Source organism: Podarcis gaigeae, assembly GCF_964106915.1.
Source record: "Podarcis gaigeae genome assembly, chromosome: 1".
NCBI lineage: Eukaryota > Metazoa > Chordata > Lepidosauria > Squamata > Lacertidae > Podarcis > Podarcis gaigeae.
In genome coordinates this window covers 75,756,406-75,778,299 of record NC_139678.1, presented here as the reverse complement: position 1 = coordinate 75,778,299, position 21,894 = coordinate 75,756,406, and the positions used below count along the sequence as shown (strand labels likewise).

The 21,894-nt window shown below is 40.8% G+C and overlaps 1 protein-coding gene across 17 annotated transcripts in view; it reads left to right on the top strand.

Moving 5' to 3' along the window:
• BRSK2 (BR serine/threonine kinase 2) overlaps positions 1-21,894 on the top strand; it is a 404,628-nt gene that overhangs the window by 121,206 nt on the left and 261,528 nt on the right. The window contains exon 1 of one of the 17 annotated variants that reach the window (XM_083718476.1): positions 16,179-16,186. The exons of the other annotated variants lie outside the window; for them this stretch is intronic. The gene's annotated coding sequence lies outside the window, so the exon portion shown is untranslated. Of the gene's footprint in view, positions 1-16,178; positions 16,187-21,894 lie in introns of those variants that run through there. 17 annotated transcript variants of the gene reach the window in all.

Sequence of the window (21,894 nt, the reverse complement as noted above, 5' to 3'; positions counted from 1 at the left end):
TGCTGCCCCTTAGGTTTTCTCCTTTTTTATTTTTGTACTTCTGCAACCCTTGGGGTCCCTCTAAGTATGATACCTGACTCTTATTTCCCAGTGGTCCTGTTTGGCTCCAGTCCTGTTGGCACTTATCACTGAGTTCACCATTAGATGAAATCATGATGATGATAACTGAGGGGAGGAGATGAGTTCAAACAATTTAAAGCTTTTAAAATTCAAGGCAAGTGCTTCAAATTTTGCCCAGAAGGCTATGGTAATGATCACTTGGTAATTTCTTGGCACTTTCGCTGTGGAAGGTACTAGATGATTTGGTGCTAGATAGGTTCAACAAGTGAAAAGGGTATTACTCCACCATCTACACAACCAGAATCTCTTCAGGTTGAATAACGGATAAAGAAATGCTGAGATTCTTCATTTAATTACTTCAATTTATATCCTGCCTTTTCAACTGCTAGGTGTTCTTCATCTGTTACTTTTTAACCAGACTAAGCAGTCTGATAAAACTGTTTTGGAGCTGGAGCACTGCTGGTATGGACCTATACTATAATGTGTGTGTGTTTTTTTAATAAATAGCAATGAAATATTTGCAACAGTTTACATAGCCACGTGCAAGTATAGCAATGCAACACTTGTTGCACCTTTGTTTCAAAATTTGTGAAACAGCTAAAACTTCAGTGCACTGAAACGAACATTCACTTGCCACAATCCATTGCAACTTCTGCACTAGCCCACTGAATATACTGTAAAGTACTGGACCTGGAATCTCCCAAGCACTGTATATCTAAGGGCTTTCAATCTAAGGCACAACACAGAAAAAGAGAAGGGGGAAACAAGCAACTCTTAAAGTTACACGGCCGTTCATGTAATGACCAGCTAGAACGGAAAGAGTTGCCTGAGCGGGGTGGGGGTGGGGGGAGAGAATGGCTGCTGGTCTCTCAGCCAACTGATGGAGTGGGCCTGATCTCATTTCTCCTTTTCCTCTGCTGTAGCTAGGTGAAATGGCGAATGATAGATCTTGCAAACTTCCCATTGTTTTTAAGGGGCTTTGGTTAGAAGACTGTCTCAATAAATTATGCTCACCATCTTTCCTCTGCTTCTCCCAAAATAAGAACAGCCATTGCATGCATGTGCCTCTTTTTCCTTAAATGTTTTGAATGGTGTTGTTTTCATTGACAATATTGGACTAATAAGCCATGGGCTGAGGACCATTACTGTGTCATGTAATTTTCACCATCTGGGTAGTACTTTATCTCTGTGAAATTATATAGCAAATAATCCCATTGACCTTAGGCTAAAGTTCTCCACAAGATTTCACATGGGGAGTATTTTGTTTTGTTTTTGGTCAGGATGCATTTAAAGACATGAGCCCCAAACCAATTTTACACCCTGCCAGTTTGCGTTTGCTTCTACTGTGGTTGCTTCATTTGCAGCCAAGGGGCTCAAAAGGACTGGAACAGATCCCCAGTATAGTCAAATAATTATTAGGCATCACGTATAAAATGCAAGTTATTTGGTGGAAAACTGGTATAGATTACACACACACACACAGAGAGAGAGAGACACTCCTTGAGCATATTCCAGCCAAAGTTAAAAATGGTGTGAGAATGTTAGTTTGTGTTGCCTTGTCAGTTCCCTATCTCTCTCACTCACTCTCTCCCATACACACAGAGGTTTCTCTGCTTCACACATTTCTACGGTGTATAACCTAAATTCAGGGTGTGTGGGGAGGAAGCAGCTGTGATAACATGTTGTCATTGCCTTTGCTAATAGAACATGATGCTTGCTATCTTTTCCCATCCGCAAATGGAGGAAGTGGTGCAGATAGGGCCCTGGGATTGGTTACAATCTAGAGAAATCACAAAGCAGATGGATATTGAGCAGATAAGCGTTAATCTGCCCTGGGAGAGGATTAATCAGGTGAAATATGGCTCTCTGTGTGTGCATGTGTGGTGGGTGGGGGAGGAGATGGTGGGCAGCTGGTTCGCCTGTCATCTCTTCAGCTCCTGATTTCGTAGTCCTTGTTTTTGTACTATGGTGTGAAAGAAGAGTTTTAGTCATCTAATTTTCATTGACCATCAAACGCTTGGCAATGAGGAACGTATCATACATTCTATACAGATTCCTATTTATTCTGCTAGTACAATGTTTAAAGAAACTCTGTTCATATTCTGCTTTCAGTGAACAAAATATTCTTTCCTCTTTCCTCTTTTGCTTAAACAGCTTTGCTTTAGTTTACAAATTTGCATGTTTTGTTTGTCCAAACAAATGCAGCAGTTGCACTGTAGTTGTGCCCAGTGCATCTAGCCCCCCCATTTCTTACTGTTTGTTGGCATTAATTAATAAACATCTGTCACCAAATAACATTTCTCCACACAGAGGATCTACCACTTTCCTGATCATCTTCTTGCTTTGAACATAGCTGAAGAAACCTTTAAAATTATTTTTAACCTCTCTTGCAAGTCTAAGCTCATTCTGAGCTTCGGCCCACCTGACCTTCTCCCCACAAATGTTGGGTATTCGTATATATGTCTCCTTCATGATTTCGCCTTTCTTCCATTTCTTATACGTGCCCTTTTAAAATCTCAGCTCATCTTTAAAGTCCTTATGCAGCCATACTGGTTTCTTTAGATGCCTCCCACTTTTCTTTCTTGTTGGCATTGTCTGCCTTTGTGCCTTCAGTATTTCACCTTTAAGAAACTCCTATCCATCTTGGACTGACTCCTTTCTCTTTGAGTATTTCTCACCGGGGGATCTCACACCCAGGAGTTCCTTAAGCTTTTTGAAATCAGCCTTCTTAAAGTCCAGAGTGCATGCCTGACCACACTCGGCTTTCCTTTGCCTGTGTATAATGAAATTCAAGAGACACTTCATCCCAATGTTCCCAGTACTTCCACTTCATCAGTCAGTTCCCCCCTATTAGTGAGGACCAGATCCAAGATAAATGATCACCTCGTTGCTTCTTCCACATTCTGGGAAAATGAAATGGTGAGCAAGGCGATTCAGGAATTTGTTGGAACTTACCTTCTTGGCAGAGTTTGACTTCCAACAGATATTGGGGTAACGGTAGTCTCCCATGACTACTATATCTCTCCTTTTTGAATGTTTGGTCATTTGCTCTAGGAAAGTAGTATCCAAGTCTTTGGTTTGGCTTGGTGGTTTATAGCAGACACCCACAGTAAGTTCACTGTTGTTTCAAATGCCCACCCTAAATTGTGCCAGGCCTGAAATAGGCTGAAGGTAGTCTAGACCTAGTTGCAGCATGGTACAGAATTATGTTCTTCATATTCTGGCATGCTGTTTCAGCTGGCAAAACTAAACTTGGACTACTACTTAATGTTTTTTTTTTAAATGTTATCAAAGCTACTAGCATGTTGAGTCACCTGTGGATTCCCTATCACCACCACACTTGGTGGAGTGAAAAGGTTAATATGGTGAGTCACCCATTGTTCTTTTGTTAAAACTAAGCAGATGGTTGTTTGTGGTTTAATTCATGATAATAAATTCTGATACTTTTTTTTTGTCAGTTTCTGTAAGAGTGTTTAGTAGTGGTGAATATACTTCTTTTCTTCATGTCTGTAGCTTCTGAGTGTCCGAACTTGTTTTACAGGTTTTCTGTGGTCAAACAGTTTGCCATAGTTTGAAGTGGCACATGGAGTTGGGAAAATAAATGCTTCTGAGAAATCAGGTTATTAACACTAAGGGGTCATGCTGGGAAAATAAATTGCCACCAGCATGTACTGAAGTAGAAATATTTGTTAAGCTGCCTGCAGCTATGGATTTATTTATTTACTTCTTCCCTTTTACAAATAATAAATACTCACATTTCCCTTTCACTGTGATCACTTTTTATTTTTATTGGTAATTCAGAAAATAATGCTTCTTCCAATCTAGTTTTGACCTCTTGCTCATGGAAGGACCTTCTGTGTTTCTCTTCCTGTGTGAAGAGTGCTATATGAACTACTTAATCTCAGCTAGCAGTACAAAGAAATAATAAGGACAGAGGAAACAGGTACTTACATGAGTAAATAAAGTTACCAGGCTTACAATAAAGCCTTGAATGTTCACCACAGCTGCCTATTTAATAGCTTCAGCCAAAGCTTGCTAACAAGAACAGATACTACACTAGATCAGCTCCAAAGTGGCTCCTTTCTGTCCTTTAATTGTTCTTCAGCCAGCTTAGTTCCAGAAAATGTCCTGTGTTGTGCCTGTTAAAACTACCTTTAATAAAAGTAAATTACTTCTCTTATTCCCTCTATCAAAACTCAAGTAGTTGCGTTCCTCTCAGTTTGGAAGCAAAACAAAGCCAGCGAAAAACAAGAGCTTTCCATATATACGTAGGTACACAGAAGTGCTGTAAGTTCGTAAATTAAAATAATGCTTAAAACAACAAATTCAAAAACAGCCTGCCAAGGACCTATGAGCTTCCTGAACTAATGAAATGTTGTTGGCAGTTGAGGCTATGGAGATAAACTTGCTCGCCCCATTGTCTAAAGATGGAACTTCCAGGTTTACGATGAACATCAAAGACAGGAACTAGCAGCCTTCTGCTACCTTTCGTAGGACAGGGAAACACATGCTGCTGCTCAGTCACAAATATGTTAAGACCCTGGATTTATCCATGTTTTCTACAAATGACTCTTACTTCAGCTCTGGAGAAGGGTAAAAAAGAGGCGTGTCTAGCAGAACAGTCTGGAAGATTGGGTGGGTCTGTTAATTATGTTTATGGATGAAAGCAGTGGAGGCACAAGCCTTGTTTGTATGACATGGCAAGCCGTATTATGGCTTAACAAATGTAGGGGAACCTGGAGAGGCATTTATAGATCCTTTGCTCCTCTGTTGTTGCTGTTTTTTGTGTGTGCTAAGCTAAGTCAACGTTTGGTTTAACATGCCATCCAAAATAGGGCCTGCGGCTAAGCTCCTTCCGCCCTAAACACAAGCTATAGTTATTCTGAAACCCTGGAGAGCTGCTGTTTGTCAGTGCAGGCAATACTGAGCTGGACAGAACATTGCTCTGACTTAGTATAATGCAGTCACCATTTTTCCTAATCTCCCTCGAATTGTCAGCAAGAGCTCAGGTGCTTTGGAAGTTTGCTGAGTTCTGGCACTTAAGCTTGGAGAGGTTCAGCCACAAGTCAGCTGAACTAGCAACTTACAGAGCATGCAGGGAAATTGCCAAAGCCTTCATAATTGACCATCTTCTGAAGTCTTTTACAACACTTATTTAGGACTATAATCTGAATGAATGCAAACATTCAAAAACTTATATATAGCAATATTGCAGCAGAGCACCAAAAGTTTTTTTGGTTTTTTAAAAAACTTGCCTTCCATCATTGACTCCCCATAGTCTGCCTGCTGGCACAAAATCTGTTGCACTATCAAACATGTTGCTCTAATTGCAAATGCGTGTGGGCAGAGCTTGATGCACAACTATTAAAATAATAGGGGAAACATAAGCCCTATTGATTGAAATATGGTCTTACTGCAATCAGACACCTTCCAATATCCCGAAGTCCCTGAAATGACTGTGTTAAATAAAATACATTGCTGAAGTTAATATGTGCCATAATACCAGATATTTTCCCCCATTCACTAGGAGGACTGTTTATGCTGCTCAGTTAATAAACCATATGGGAAACAGTCCTACTAGAAAAGTTAACCAACAAATTGCAATTAACACGAGCACAAACAAAAGAGGATGCCTTCACCCTTGTACAGCTCCCCTTTATGACATACACAGCCCCAAAAGACAACAACATAAGCCCCCAACAGCATACAAATTGACATGGCTAATTTGACCCAACAACTCCCTCCCCCTCAACATAACAGCAAAACTAACTGCAGTCAACCAAATGCAACCAACCATGGCCTGAGCTCTCCAATCTCTCTCACCACCAAGAAAAACTAAAAAATAAATAGATGAAGAACCTATCTACGTGATGCTGACACAAAAACAGTGCACCTACACTAAGTCATTACCCCGTTCTTTCTCCCACATCTCCGTATCTGCCTATTTCTCCCTCACAACCTCACAATGCCTATGATAGCAGTATCTCACACTTTTTGTTCCTCTCATTAAAAAAACAAACATGAATCTAAACTAATGAATCACAGTAGTGCTCCTAGATACACCAAAAAAAATACCTACCCTTTTAAAGGTAGTGATAACTTTCTATCTGACAATATCTAAGAATGGCTGAATAGTCTTAAAGAAAACCCTTCTACTTTGACACCTTCCTGCTCTGTTCAGCTGTTGCAATAATGTCAGGATGAAGTTAGTAGAAAGGGAAGTGGAAACTTGACACAAGGACACTTGGGGTCTTTGGAGGTCCCCCCCCCCCCAGGAATGCTTGATCAGAACTTTAAAAATGCTTCCCTTAAAATGAGCTCTCTCCACCACTCTCTATTTCTATGTTTTCCTCCTCCCTTGATTTTTTTAAAATGTAATTACTTCTGGTTTTCTGTCTTCTTACTGTTAGAAATGTCACATTGTTTAGTTATCAGCACGCTTACTCGGAGAAGTTTATTAAACGTGATGTGGTGTTTCTGACATAGCGGTCTGAAAAGCAAAATGGATTTCATGGCTGGGTTCATAAAATGTGCCTTTTTGTATGGGTGGATTTAATTGGACAGTTTCTTATTTAGGAAAATTGCTCCCTGAAAGGCATAGTGTGGGTGGGCAGATGGTGTCAGTCAGAACAGAGGGAAAAGAAGATCCGGCTGAGTGACTATATGGGCTAAGCACAAAGCAAAAGGAAGACACTCTTCAAGCAAAGCAATTGCTTGCTCTTGCCTGTGTGCATGCATTCAGCAAACCTGTGACATGGTTTATGCTTTTAATTGTGGTACAATTCTGTATTTCTGATTTGGGGATACTGGAATGTTTCCCTGGTTGTAGAGACTGCTTATGTTCCTTCCCAGGATAAGGATGGTAGCTCAGTGGTAGAGCATCTGACTTGCGTACAGAAGGTCCCAGTTCAATTCCCAGCATCTCCAAGCAGGGCTGGGACTGTCCCCTGCCTAAAACCCTGGAAAACTACTGGCAGTTTAGAGCAGACCAGGTATCTTCAACCTTTTCAGTCTCAGTAGGAGTCCAGTCCAGTTCAGCACAGGTGTGATTGGATGGTCTTGAATGTTACTGTCAGGGAACTGACATCGGAGCCGAGTGGAGAGGTTAGGCTCCCTAATGATGCCGGAGAGGGAACCAGCAAGGGGAGAGAGAGAGCTTCCGCTGGGGAAGGAAACCAAGGTGACACCAGGAAGAAAGGAGAGGCTGAGAGTACTTCGGAGGGGAGGCTCCGAGACTCTTCCAGTGAGGTCAGTGAGGAGAGTGCAGGACCACCGCTTGGCACACCCACTCTGCGCAGAAGGCTTCCACGCAGAGAAGCGAGGAGGAGGTTATCTGTTAAGGAATTCTTATGTTGGAGGAAGTTTAGGAAACGCCCACTGACGGATTCTGCCAGTGACTGAGACAGTCGCGTTTTAGGGCTGTCAAACCGGGGAAAGGTCCAGCTATACTACCAGCTCGGAGCAGTTTGGAATTTACGCACAAGCAACCCTAATTCCCATTACAGTTACCTACGGAAGTCTTTGTGCAGAAATTTATCATTACCCCTTGTGAAGGCAAAGGCATTGACAAGTTTTCTTTTACAAAAAGGCATGGTAGGTTTTCCTTTGATGGGGTAACTTGTGGAGAAACTTGTTTGATTATACACCAAACAGAATTTTACTTTAGATATCAGTTTTACAAAAAAAAGTATATTCTTCACTTGCTTGATGTCAGGGACTGGTTGGATGAGGAGTGGTGGTGGAAGCTGCCTGACCAAGAGCCCCCCAGGGGAAGCACAGAGGGAGAGGATTTAGATCCTGTCTTCTGCTGGTGGGAAACCAGCCACACCCCAGAGGAGGGGAAGAGCTGGGAAGTACTGGAGGCTGGGAGCTTGGAGGATGATGAAGAGGAGGAAACAGGCAGGTGCCCCAGCAAAGGGCAGAGACAGGAATCAGACTTGTTAGATCCACCACAGAGCCACCTGACAGCTTCTCTGCTAACAGCTTGCAAACCCCCACCTCCACATCCCAAAGCTCTCACCTAGATGCATGTTACCGAGCCAAGAAGCAACAGAGAGGGTCCCTTGGGGCTTGCCATAGACAGGGAGGGGCCTGACACAGAGTGATAGCGAGTGGAGGAGGAGTTCCAAGCCAGTGTGGGCAACTGCTTCATCAGAAGCAACCCTTATAAGTGTCCATTTGTTACTTGATTTGCTTCCTTAATAAAGAAACTAACTGTAAGTTAGCCGGTGTTTCACTGTGTTTCTCTGATCTGCGAATGACCTGTTCTCCTTGTCAGCTCCCAGACACTTGCAAAGTATTCCAAACATTTTACTTACAGTAAATAATGAATGCTTACCCTTCTAGTGTTTTGTTTCTTTTTTATTGATTATTTTGAATATATGTAGAGAGGACATGGGGGGAAAATGGAGTTGAAATGAAGTGATATCGGAAATGTGACAATGTTGAGGGACAATATTTATAAAGAACAAAAATCACCATACAGTTGTTTTAAGTACTGTATACTCCATCATGTGAGCTGTATTAGTCTAACAAACATTTGTTCTAACCCTTTATAAAAAAGAATATAGCTTTCAGCATTCTGAAGTAAATATCAAGATCACTCGGAAATGCAAATTCCATATATCTATAATACAGTTATTACCCTGGATGTGCATTAGCCTATGCTTTAATGGATTATTTTAGCAAAGAGAGGCAGAGGAATGAGAGGTCATACTAGGAGAGAACAGCAAAGAAATGACGGCTGCAGTTCTATGCACGTTAACCTGGAAATAAGACTCATTGAGCAATCTGAAAATTAGCCCAACCCTGTTAGCCTATTTTATGTATCAATCTCTTCAGCTCCTAGTTGAGCCAAGCTGCTAAAAAAGCCAATGTTTGACTCCAGGAGGAAAAGTTGGTTTCTCCAGAGCTGCTGCATAAGCTACTTATAAAAGCCGTAGGAAATGCTGCTGCTGAATATTTCCAAGAAAATATTAAGAGCCCAGGGATATTATTCAGTTGCATTTTTTAAAAGGGATGTATCCTGTATTAAATTGATGCATATGTCAACTTTAGACCACAAGTACAGTGTTTAATTCAAGAACTTTTGACAATGTATGAACTACAGTGATTCCTTCTGCCCTTTGTTTCTATTGGTGTTATTTTAAATAAAATACAATTTCAGCAGTTGCTTTCACACCCACACTCCACTGCCTGAGACATGATTGGGCCATGTCCATTTACCTGTAGTTCCTATTTAATAGCCCTAGTGAATTTACTATTGAGCAAGCAAGGTTAGGAGGGAGGCAGATCTGTCTCCATTATGGTATAATTCTTTTGTCCTGCCATTTCTCACTGTCAGTCTCCCCATTGCATTTATTCATTTTTTCACCCTTTTCCTATTCCCTCCATATTCATTTAAGACTTTTATGCATCCCCAAACTTAAAAATGCCACCCACAGTCTGCTTTAACAAATGTTTCACTCCACATCAACTGACATTTTGTCTCATTGCTCATGTTTCTATATCTCTTCCTTTTGTATTCCAAAACAGCTGCCTACACTACCTTTTCTGTAGTGGGTGCCCATCACAGAAGCCTAAAAATAACTGGTCAGACAGTAAGTACAGCACCATCAGTGTTCCATGTTTTTCCTAACTATGGTAAGCATATTGCCATTCCCTGGTTCTTCCCAGCCTTGGAGAGCTCAGCCTAGCAGTTGTGCAGTGACCTTCATCCACTCCCCAGCTCAAAGTCTGGGAGGAAGGCTAAGGGCTGCTGAGTCACTTCATTCCTGTGTTTCCAAGGGTATGTTGACCAAGAAGTGACCAAAGTGGGAAGCTCCCTCCCAACCTTCCTTTGGCCAGCTGGGGCAGCTTGAGCCAGGGTACCCTAACTGCCAAACAACTGCAAGTCTTTTCTGTGAGGAATGCTTGGACGTCACTACTGTACATGGCTAATTAGGTTTAAGGGGGGGGGGGCCTTTTTGGTTTGGCTAGTAAGGCCAGCCAGTCATAGTAGATGTACAGTACTGTGACTTATGCTGAGATTATAAATTGGGAAAGATCTCTCAAAGTCCAAAAACTTGCGGTCATCCAATAAAACTTAGGGTCAACAGAGTAAGTAGTTTTTATAAGGACAGATAAATGCAAAGGGCATGCAGATCATAAGAGGAAACATATATGATACAGGCAAGACACATGCAAAATGAATGTGATGGTTGGAGCTAACAATGTGCAATGCTTTGTTTGTAATTTCCAGGTATCACCTGGGTTCCCACAGTGTGGGATATGCTGCCGAATGAATCACTAGTCTAACCTGCAATCACAGTTTCTTATGTTCTTCTGTGATGACAGTCATGATATTCTACTGAATGATCAGACAATACAACCCAGTTAGATACTTTTATTTATGTTCAATGGGGTGCCTAGTTCCTTATTTCAAAGCCTGTTGTGAATATTTTATACTGGGAGTTTAGTTTTCAGTTCAAGGGTATCGACAAACTTGTTTGTCTCTGAGGGAAGTTTTTTGGGAATTGAGCGCACTAGAAGAAGCTCCCCAGAAAGCTCAGGGAGAAGAAAGCTACACCATGCCATGAATAACAAATGGCTACTGCTTGCATGAGAAAAGTGCAAAATGATTTTGGCTAATTAAGTGTGAGAGCAAAACAATTCCTATTTCCATCCATTCTTTCCACATCAATAGTCTGTTTTCAGTTTTCAACTGCAGGTTATCCCATAAAACAGCATCCGTGTATGAGAAAGGAAGGAATTTGAAAAGCTTGGCATATAAACGTCTGTCAGATAATGTTTGTAGGAACTAGAAAATCATATAGACAGCTTGTCTTTGTGGGTCTCAGGGGTGGTCTTGTCACTGCTTCCCTGGGAAAGGGTATAGCTCCTTTAAGCATACAAGATTGCTGTGAGATCCCTTCTGAAGAAAACTAATCTGGATCCAGGTGATATAAATAATTACTTCCCCATGTCAGACCTACCTTATTTGGACAAGGTGTTCACCTCATTCATTCCTAAGTGAACTTGATAACTTAGATGAATTTTAGTCTTGCTTCTGCTCCAGTTTTTGAAACAGAAGCAACCTTGGCTACCCTAATGTCCACTAACAGGGGAAGCGCAATCCTGTTTATTATCCAGAAACTGGCTGATGGGATATTGTAGTTCCACCCAATGGCCTTTGGCCTGTGGGATGTCACAAGTTTCCAGGCTTTCTCCTTTGGTTTCTAACATCTGCATGAAACTGCTGTGAGGACATTCAGAGATGTTGTCTGGAATTTCATCAGTATACTGATGGCGTACAGCTCTATCTCCATTTTCCATCTTCTGATCCTAGAGAGGCAGGGAGCTAATAACCTCTTGTCACTTCAGAAGCAGATCAGGGCAAGCTAGCTGAAAATGAAAGATGGATGTAGTTGGAGATGGGTTCAGCTGATCTGTAAGTGGGTTTTTACCCTGTTCTGAAACGCTGCTCCTGGATCCAGGGCTCTCCCTTAAGATTTTTCGGGTGGCAGCACCTCCACATCAGGCTGGTTTTCTAGTCATTCATGCTCAGTTAAATTCGGATTGCTATGATGCTTTCTACTGGCTATGGTGCCTTCTATAGCTCAGAAATGACAATTGGTCCAGAATTCAGCTGCCAAAGCTTTGACTGGAGCTGAACAACTGGAGTATTTGATGTTAAACTTGAACCATCTACACATGCTACCCATTTGTTTTCGGTCTCAGTTAAAGGTACTGGAGTGGAACTTTAAGGTTCTTAATGGTCTAGGATTGGGGTATATCAATAACCACTCTGTCCTATATAAACCTGCCTAAGCTTTAAGGAGAACTTACTTTAGCTTTAGGGAAGTTACTTCCTGTTCCATCACTACTGGATGGGTCCAAGAAACAGAACTGTTTTAGGTGATGGTGCCAAAACTTTGGGATGGCCACGTTGGGAAAACCTGTCAGATTCCTTCTCTTCTTGAGTTTAGAAGGATTGTGAAGATGTAGTTGTTCAAACAAGCATTGAATGTACAATACACTACTTTCTTAAAACAACAACATCCTGATTTAAAATGTCTGCTATCCACTGGCACTGTTACTTTGTTCTAATTGTAGATGTTTTCACCTTTCTTATTTATAAAGTGCTTTACTGATTGTTGTTTTTGTAAGCAGTATTGGATGTAATTTATTGCAAAAAAAACCAATAACAAACAACAATTATTCTTATGTGGAAAGGCTTGGAAGAGGAATTAACTTAAGAATTAATGTTTATATTGATTCAGTTGTTTTGTACATAGACCACACATTTTAAAAATTGTACCTGTGTTTGTAAGTATAGAATGGAGAATAAGGGGTCATATATAATCTGTGAGTTTCCTGTCAGAATTCTGCAAGTGTGGGCTGCCCTGAGGCAAAGAGTCTTGGACTTGACAAGAGTGTTGATGGTCCCTAATATTCTGGTGATGTGTTTCTATGGGAACTAAATGCTAGACAACTGCTTCTTATCAAGACTTATCAGGACTATTCTGGAACATTCTGAATAGGGAGAATTGATCGCTTACCACTCCTTAGCTAAGGATAATGCAATTTATTAATTCGTTCAATCAATTTATATCTCACCCTTCCTCCCAAAAGAGCCCAGGGCAACAAACACATCTAGTCTTATTCTTACTATTTTTAAAAAGCATTATAAAAACAGTTAAAAACACTCTCTCAGCCAGTGATTTCAGAATTGCCAGAAACTGTACATTTCAGCTATCGAATGCCAGGAAAAATTGGAATGTTTTAAAATTTCTCCTGACACACATCACCAGGAATGTCAATCCAGTTGTGTGTGAAGGAAACAAATGGGGTTGTTAGTATTGACTGCAGACAAATTTTTACAATCGCATTCAGGGTGGTCTGGTGGTGTAAAGAAATCTCTTAAAGTTCAGGAGGAAGATGTTTGTGTTAGTGGGGCAAGGGTTTTCTTTTGAGAAATTGCAATATCAGGTAAAAAAAGCAAACAAACAAGAGCAGGACATGTGGGTGGGTGGCTAATAGCCACTCATGTGGCAAGAAAGTTCTGCTGTTGCTACATATGCATTCAAATAGGTTTGCAAATGTCCCTGAGAGCAGTAGCATGTGATGATGTTCCCTCCCTCCCAGGAACCTTATACAGAATGGGGAGCCAGCTTTATTTTCATACAGTGTCCCTGGGAGGAATGGCATGTATCACCTGCTGTCTCTCCAAGGGACTTTCATGGCCCTATCTGAAATTAGCAAGTGACAGTCAAAGAGGCAGCCTGGCTTTTCAGCTGCTTGGAGTGGCTATCTCCTGCCAAAACAAGAACAAAAAAGAAAACTTGGAAAATCCCTAAACCACTGGTCCTGCTAGCTAGGGATGATGGGAGTTGTAGTCCAAAAACAGCTGAAGACCAAAGGTTGGGAAACCCTGGTTTAAACTATTGGTATCACTTACCTGTGCCTCTCTGTGAAGGGAGTTACCTTCACACAATGTCATAGTTCTACATGTGGAGCATATCAGTGGGCACAGTCTAATAGTTGTGGTTTGGTGCCAGTGGTTTAGATATACATGACCTCTGCTGAAGTTACATTTTAAAGAGGTCTCAGCTTCTCGATTACTAGCAATCTGTACCAGTAGTTAAGGATTACTTTATTCCATCATATACTGAAGATTTTCAGTGGGATTGGGTGAGAAGGTGAATAATTTGATCCTGATATTCGAATTAATTTACCCCTTGACCAGAACAGATGCCAGCTACTGTACTTCCTGTCTATACTCGATGCAAAGTTCCATCTCTTACCTTTGTATCTCAGCTTAGGGCACAGTTTGTTGCAAGAGTTGTGAAAACAAACCATTGATTTGTGGGTCTTTCATGTTAGAATGTTTGTTCAACCTGCTGGATCAATAATCAGAGGTCACAAGGACTCAGTAAATATAATTCTTTATCCTGCTGCAAAAGAAATATTTTAAGCCATAAAGAAACCTCATTACTATGTGTACTGCACTGTGGAGGAAAGAAGACATACGTGCCCCTGGGAAGTGACCGTAGCCGGCCTTTGTTGGCCAGATATTAAATGTTAGGTAATGCAGAACATAAATGCCTCTATTCCTTCACTCTGCTTCTGTCTGCTCCAGGTTTATTACCCTTCTAACTCAATATTTTTGTACCCTTATCTATATATTGAGTATCAGTATATATTGAAACATGCTTTAGCATATTAAAATCAACATGTTATAACCAACTAAGCTTTACACAGAGTAGACCCATTGAGATTAATGTACCCAAGTTAGTCAGAGCCAAAGTTGTGTAGGGCTTTAAAGGTAAACACCAACTAAAGTTAGTATGACTAACATTTGATTCAACCTACTAGGGTTAAAGCGTACTTTAACTGTCCATTGGATTGTGACCTCAGTGTTATTTTCCCATTGTTCAATATCAGCTCACAGATTTTTTTCCTAAAAACATAGGAGCTTGCGATGCTTTATGTATTACATACAGAATGTTTATTCTCCCTATGCACATGCAGGATGTGTTGTACATTTTTACACACACACAAATACACATATGCATAATAAAAACTGGGTAAGTCCTGTATAATAAAAACATGAGTAGAAAACATACACAATATAAATCACAAATGCCTTCTTCAATAAAATGTAGCTGAGTATTACATGTAGAAGTTAAAAATGCAAACTTCATAAAACAAGAAAATAAAATAGTAAAAAACAAGGCCCTGTCATATTTCAGTCACTAGCAATTAGCATCTCACTGATGAAGTGTAAATTATATCATGCCACCTTTCTACCTTCTTTGTTTATCTGAACTCTTGCTGTTATTTTGTATGTTTTCCCACTCTAGAAAGCCCATCAAAATAATGTATATATTTTACATTATGCCAGGCCTCCTAAAATGAGTGCTTTTAGAAGAAATCAATACTGTTTGGCTATAGTTCATCAGTAGTGGTTTCATTTGTTCAGTTGATTCAGCAGAAACAGCCCTGTCTGCTTCTGTGAGCAGGGCTTGTTTGCTGGAAAAGAGAAGTAGCAACTGAGTTAACAAGAAAATTAAAGGGCTGGAAAGATAAGAAACCATATTTCCTGTATGTGTATATTGGTGAAGGTGGATGCACAGAGGGGATCCTGATAAAGTTCTTGAAAGTCATTTAGCTGTGGCTCACTTACAAACCCCAGGCATGGAGATCTTTTCTAGCATTTGGGAAAGGACACAAAACTCCCTGATCCCAATCAGTACACTTATGCATATTAAATAGGGCTCTTGCAGTGTATTTTCCAAAATCTTCAACTTCCAAGCAGCTCTGTTAGTACCAATGCATATCATCTTGACCTTTATGGAGGTGGATTCAACAACAGCTGGAACCCAATTTGGTACAACCCAGATGGCATTTGTAATGATTTTTAGAATTAGCAAAGAAAGTCTGCATATGTGGGAGGGTTGCAGAGTCCATTCTGTAGGTAGCATGAAAGGGAAGGCCTAGTATGTCTTAAGGGTACCCCCAAAGACAGGCATCCCCAAACTCAGCCCTCCAGATGTTTTGGGACTACAACTCCTATCATCCCTAGCTAACAGGACCAGTGGTCAGGGTTAATGGGAATTGTAATCCTAAAACATCTGGAGGGCCGAGTTTGGGGATGCCTGGTCTAGCATTTTTGAACTAGGAGTCACTGTGCATGCCCACTATGTGTTGTAGTATCCATTCCAGAACCTTGTAATGGATGGAACCAAAGGAATTCATTACTGACTCCACCCAAAGTTTTCTGAATAGAACCAAGTGGCTCCCTACATCTCTATGCTTACTGCCTTTAAGGCGGATATTGATTCCCTCGCTCTCTTTGTGACTCACAGCTCCTTCTGATTGCTCACTACTGCAGTGTGCCTCTCTTATTTTTATCCTGTCTTCTGGGATGGGCCTCCTCTACCTTCTTCTCCTGCTTCAGCTGATGGAAGCAGTTCTCTCTCTGCAAATGTATTTTGGAGCCCATATTATTATCTTGCATTAAATCCCCAAAGGCTGAAGAAGGTTGCACTGAAGCCTTAAGAGCATCTCCTGAGAGCAACCACTGAGCACAACCATCTTTTCATTCTTGTTTCTGCAGCCACAAGGGATATAAACTTTACAAAGTGTAAGTGACAATTGATATACTCATAATTTTTCCAAGTCTCCAAAAACACGCTGTGCCCCTTTTGATTCCCATTTTGAAAATCTATGACCATGAGCAGTATTTGTTCTTGGCAGGCAATGTTATTCAAGAGTTTGTGCCAAAGATGAAAGTAATTGTATTTACTATTTATATAACAAGTGACAGTTTGTAAATCTTGGATTTTCTTAAAAATATGAAAACATTAAAGGAGTTGAGAAAGAATACATCAACATTACACAGAGTGCTCTTTATTTCCTATTGTGAGACTTAAGCAGGAACTGGAATGCATAACCCTTCAGTGAGGTGTGAGTGTACAGTTGTTCTTGTAGCATATGTTAGTTTTACCAGCCTATACTCTCTGTAAAGTTTTCCCCAAGTTGATTGCTGTTCTGTTCATGTGCTTGTTTTGGCACCATTTTTTCCTGCCCATTAGCAATGTTTGCACAGCTTGAGAGGCTAGATCCTGTTTAGATGTAATAATCCGATATGAGAATGGCTTCATGCTTTACACAAGAATTATTGTTGCTGCAAATATACCAGTGTTTTCCATAGCAAACATGTAGAGTGTGAACAACAGACACGTGTACTCAGAGACATCTGAGTACAAGCATTGGGAAGCCTCAGTCTCACCACAGCTTTCAGACACATGTACAGAGATGTTTAAAGACATGTCTCTGTTGTTCACGCTTATTTGCTTCTGGAAACTCCAGTGTAACAACAGTCTGCCTACAGCAAACATGATTGCTGTGTAAAACATGGAGTGGAACCACTTCAGATTTTTATGCTGGGTGAGGGTGGAACATCCCATTCCAGACAGGGTGCCTTTGAATCAGCAAGACCCATTATTTATGTGCATGCTTTTCTAGCCTTCCTCCATGTTCCCAAAGGGAAAGTTTTCCCTTGAATTTCCTTCACTCTTTTGGTGTGCTTATCCATGTTTGGTTTACAGCACAGATGCTGCGAATTATTGCAAAGAGGGTTGTAGATTTCCACCCAGCTAATTAAAGGTTTGTTATTTTATTTCAGCCATCTCAGAAGTAAATGACTCCACTGTAGCTTAGGAGGGCATGTTGCTAATTTAGGCTGCCACTGGTACCTCCCTGCTTCTCCTGGGTAGTTAGTGTTGACATAGCAACAGCTTATACTGGCTTGTACATGTATCCATATGCAGACACATCTGAGTGATGGAGATGGGGAGAAAGAAATTCAGCAAGATGTTAGAGGTGCTGCTGCAAAAATCCCTGAATTTCTATGCTCCTTGCAGATAACAAGCCTTAAACTTCTAATTAATGGAATGTACATTTTAGTGATTGATATTGAGAAATGTCTAGGCTGATTCTTAGAGAAGTGCAGCATTATACTAAGTGCTATAAACAACATGGACAAAACCTTTGAAAGTGATTAGTGATTCTTATGATGCTCAGCAGTAAACCCAAAAGAAATGCCTTGATGATAGCCTGAAAGTGAGGCTCGTTTGAAGAATATCAGGCAACTACCTTCCAGGGTTTCATTCACCAAATTAGACTTGGCTAATTTGAGATATGTTATACACAGGTAGATCTCAACCAAGTCAATGGCTATGACTAGCATCAAGGACTACGTCACTCCACATGGGAGGCCCAACTGGCATAATCTAGTTTTAGGCACCATGTAAAAACTTTCCTTTTTACCTGGGCTTTTGGCCCTTAACTTAACTTGAAGGGCTTTAAAGTATTTATTGCCTCTTTCAGGTCGGTTATACCTGTCTTTTATTTGTAGAGATTTTTTTTAAGATTTCAGTTGTTTCTGTTTTAGTATTTCTGTTGCATCTGTATGCCACTTTAAGTCGCTTCCATGAGTAAAACAACCAGTAATAATGAAAATTAATATTGTACTGTGGGAGCTGGAGATGGCTAGATCTAGAGCAGAAGTTAAGTGAGCTGGGCATTAAGGAGCTTAGGTAAAGGGGCCCCTGACCGTTAGGTCCAGTCGCGGACCACTCTGGGGTTGAGGCGCTCATCTTGCTTTATTGGCCAAGGGAGCTGGCGTACAGCTTCCGAGTCATGTGGCCAGCATGACTAAGCCGCTTCTGGCCATCCAGAGCAGCGCACGGAAACGCTGCTTACCTTCCTGTCGGAGCAGTACCTATTTATCCACTTGCACTTTGAAGGTACAGAGGGGACTGAGATATGTATAGCCTTATGCCCAGTTCCTCTACTTCCTGGATAGCTGTTGACTCAGTGCCTGCAGCTGATCATTGATGGAACTCCAGGTTTTTTTTAATGCACAGTCATCTTACAATGGTAAGCCAACTAACACACATAACATGCTAAAATCACTTCATCTGAATTCAATCTGCAAGTGATAGCATTGAAATTCTTGATTATCATAATTAGGGAGGGAGAAGGAATCTGTTTTAAATTGTTTTATACATAGAATTTGGCAGTTCCAATCTGACTGAGCTTTGCTCTCATCAGACCACCTCTTGTAGCAAGCACTCACTTAAGTCTGAACCACTTGTTCATTGTCAGATTTTTATGTAGAATTGTTAACAAAAATATGTATATTATACATATAAAAGAGTCAAGCTCTGTGCTGTACTATATTTATAGTTTGTTTTCATAAATACATTAATATGTGCATATTTTTACACAGTTATATGCATTGCTGTATCTATCTATTTATCTGCTGGTTATTGTAGGAAACCCAGATTGTATATGTACATTATGATGCATATAACCATGGAACAGTTATTTGTATTTTTAGCAGAAGTGGGGATGGAGATTTTGGTTCTTGTCAAAATTAAGTAGGAAGACAGGAACTGAGGGTGGGGGATTGCAAATAAGCCTGATGTAGAGAAAAGAAATCTGTACTTCCCAACAGATATGTGTCAGATCCAGGCTTGGCATCAGCATTCGGTACCCTCTGGCAACTGCCTGAGCCCAGGGGCCACAATAGAGCCCACCACCAATTAAAAGGAGGCCAGACGGGACCATTTCAAAACAATACCTTGCCACCTGGTGGTGAGAGGCATAACAGGCAGCTGCAGCAATTGAGTATGTTGTCATTTTAATCCATCCCTAATGTCCATGGCGTAGCAGGGTAATACTGTCTTGAAGAGGTGAGGAAACTAAAATGGCAGCTTGCATGCCTGGGGCACCTCTCTGTGCTTAGCAGCCTAGTGCAAGAAGCCTGATTATTTTTTTAAAAAACAACCCATCCAACCAATATCCCTGGTATAGCAAGGCAATTCTACTTCAGGGTTATTGGATTAAAATGGCAGCTCTCTCACTTGCCATTGCTATGAAACTTGTTTCTCAGCTTCTTCACCACCACTGCTGCCTGCCACACCACATCATCACCCAGTTATTTGGGGGGTAGGGGCCACATATGTGGGTGAGGAGAATACCAAGGGCACTTGGCCCAAGGCCCTCAAATGTGGTGCCAGCCCTGGACTCTCCTGAGAGGACCTTAGAAATTTCCCCCGAGAGGTAAAAATGGGTTGCAAACAAGACGTTTGGAATTCCTCCAAGTGGTTGCAAGTAAGGAAGGAACCTGTACAAGTCCCTAGAACAGCCATATTGTCTGCCATAGAGTCTCAGTTGGTGTAACCTGAGCAACCTAATGGTGACTGTCGGGAAATAACTGGTGAACACCAGTTTAGCCTTAAGTCCCATGTGTGGAAAACTACAGAAGAAAAAAAAACGGCCAACTACCAGAATTAAAAAAGCACAGTGCTTGACACACTCTCTAGTCAAAAGAACCCCCAGCAGAGTTCAAAACAGAAATGGGTGCAGTGCTTGCAACTCAGTATTATGCGCTTACAATTGTGTTCCCCTGCCTCTACTGCTCCTAAGAGTGAATAGAGTATAACCTTAAGTAAATTTAAATGCTTTACTTACAGTAATCAGAGATCTCATTAATCTCAGAGGTCTCAGTAATCGTTCAATGCCACAGCAGAAGCAACACAGGTAAGGTATTCTTGGTTACAAAATACAGAAGTTAGTCTCAAACACACGGTCTGAGTCTGGAGCCTCAGACATTGGCTCAGTTACATGGGTCAAAGAGAAAGAGAAAGGAGCAGGAAAAGAGAACTTTCTCTCTCTGTTGGGGATGAGGGGTCATGACAATTGCTAACCTCCTCTAGCAATTCAGAACTCTGATCCTTAACCCCTTACTTACTGACAATTATGCACAGTTAAGTTTGGCTGCATAAACTTCCCACAGTGACCTTCCTTTCACTTTCTACATAATTGTTGTTGTTGCTTCTATTTCCCAGGTGCTTGTCTAGTTGTTGTTGTTGTTTAGTCGTGACCGACTCTTCATGGCCCCATGGACCAGAGCATGCCAGGCTTGTCTAGTAGGGTTGCCATCTTTCAAAAAGTAAAATTACTGTTGAGCTTTTTTTAGGAAGAACCCAAAATTGTTAAACGTTGGAGCTGTTTCTGCTGTTTCCCCCCTGATGCCGTTTTTACACCCAAAAACCAGGACATGTCAGGAATTTTCCTGACGTATGGCAAGCTTATTGTCTAGTGCTTGTGTGGGTTTTAACTAGAATTTCCCCTAAGGGATGTGCTTTGTCCTAGAGGCTGTTTTCACTGATACAGTGCTTTTAGAATACTGAGGGCTTTAGGCCAAGGTTTGAGTTGATGTGTGATGTATGTAGATTTGAGATTCAGTTGTGGTCAGTATTAAGCCTCTGCTTAAAGTGTATGCCTTGTCATAGCTCTGCTATTCCCTTCTGCCAGCCAAGAGAGGTTCTGAAAGATGTGTGAAGGATGGCAGGCTTCCAGCTACTTGAGTGCTTCCGGACAATGTACTATTAAGCTGAGTGCATCCAGTTATCAAAAGAACATACCCCCTTAGGAGAGGAATGCAGAAATATTATATAGTGAGCTATTTATATAATAAGACCATACCTGTGACCATACAATGCTTCTGAAACCCAACAATCACTGTTACTCTTCTATCTGATATGTGACAAAAAAGGAGTTCTGCAGAAATCACTTACTCTCAGCTCTAAACGCCTCTTCCTTTTTGCTTATTCTGTGGCATTTCTTTTTTAAGAAACCCAAACACACCAATAGCGGGGTCTATACTGGCAATTGATAGTAGAGCTTTTGCCAAGCTAAATACACACATCTCCATATTTCTACCACCTTGATATCTTAGGATTCAGTGTTAAGTATTATAAAGTTTCATGGAATAATTTACCTTCTTCAAACATGATGTAAAGATGACATGAAAAATGTAGCTGTGTGTTGCTGAAAATGTTTGGCTGGGCATTGTGATGTTTGTTCATATGTGCTTGTAATGTTGCTTGTCATCTTACACTGGATTTACATTTTTAAAAGAGGAAAAGTAAGTTAGCAGTGAGATACTCTTTTGACAGATTTAAATCAAGTGATAGATTGATGTGAAAGAGGAAGTGGAGGACAAGAAAAAAAGGGGCAGGAGTATGAGACCTCTTACATCTCAATACATCTAATCATAAATTAAAATATAAACATTATTTAATTGGCTAAATTGCTATACCTCTTCATATGTGTGTGTTTTAGAATGCAGTATGTGCTTAAGATGTACCCAGCCCAGAACATTTGCTTTAAAGCAGCATTAGTAAATGAGAATAGTGGCATCAGATTTCAGGGAAGTGTGCCTGGTTCAGAGAGGAAGCCAATTAGATTGCTAATGATGAGGACAGGAGCTTAGCA